Source organism: Lissotriton helveticus, chromosome 9, assembly GCF_964261635.1.
Source record: "Lissotriton helveticus chromosome 9, aLisHel1.1, whole genome shotgun sequence".
In the NCBI taxonomy this organism is placed as follows: domain Eukaryota; kingdom Metazoa; phylum Chordata; class Amphibia; order Caudata; family Salamandridae; genus Lissotriton; species Lissotriton helveticus.
In genome coordinates this window covers 1,089,719,680-1,089,720,859 of record NC_136070.1, presented here as the reverse complement: position 1 = coordinate 1,089,720,859, position 1,180 = coordinate 1,089,719,680, and positions in this window count along the sequence as shown.

The following is a 1,180-nucleotide window of genomic DNA, read 5'->3' as shown; positions in this document are numbered from 1 at the left end:
CATCACCACAGCACCACTCAGCACCACCACAGCACCCCTCAGCGCCACCCCAGCATCAATCTGCGCAACCATTCAACAACTGGTTCAAATATGTTCTCTCAATGTTTCAAACTTTATTACAAATGTCACAAAAAAGATGTTAATATTTCACTTCTGTTCTTGGATTTTCGTCACAATAAAATACACTGAACATAATCTTCACAAAAGTTATTTACAAAAGTTTAAGCTATTGCCATTATAAATTAAAATCACTTTTATTTAAGTATTAATTATTTAAAAAAATTAAAAGCCATTGTAATTTGTAATATCAATACATCTAAGTCATGTAAATACAAAACATGTTGCATTACAAATGCTATAGGTGTCACATTTGCGAAAGTTATAACTATTGGCATTGTAAATGAAAAAGCTAATAATTTAGCTATTTTCAAAACTAACACATAAATAAAAAAAATTGTCATTTACAAGACCAATAGCTCAAACTTTCCTAATGCGAGACCTATTGCATTGCAAATGCTTGTTATTCTGGGGACTGTATTAGGGTTGACACCGTTCCATGATAAAATAAAAAATATACTGACAGATGAAAATATTTACAAGTGCTGTCCGTTTATATTTGCTGTTTGAAGTACGCACAGATAAAGGCTAAAAATAACAGCTGTAGGTGCTTTTGGTTATTTTTGTACCAAATTAGCGGTGTTGCCGGTAAAAAAATGACAGGCGGCAACCTTAGCGAGTGGGCTTCTCCAATCACTATAAAATAACAGGACTACTACTTTAAATCACTGAACTATTCACGCATCGACCATGAAAATTTGAGATTTCTGGATGAAGATTAAAAAACACTCCTGTAGTTTAACAAAACGTGCTCTAAAAAACACGGTAACAGACGCAGAAAGCGGATTTCAGAGCTGAAGAGGCTTCGTGAAACTGCTCTAACAAAAGGTCCCACAAACTGACTGACGCGCAGCCGCCTTGCTTGCTCTCTTTGACTTGCTGTTAAGTGCCACATGCTGAGCACGAACATGTCAACAAGAGCCCGGAAGTACACTATTCTAAAACCTGTCGTTTATCGGTATTGAAAACTACAAACCCCGGGAGCCCGTGCGAGCTTTCACCAGTAGAAACGCCTAACGTCATGGGGCTGCCAGTTTCCGTGAATTGTATTGGCTGTAGTTAA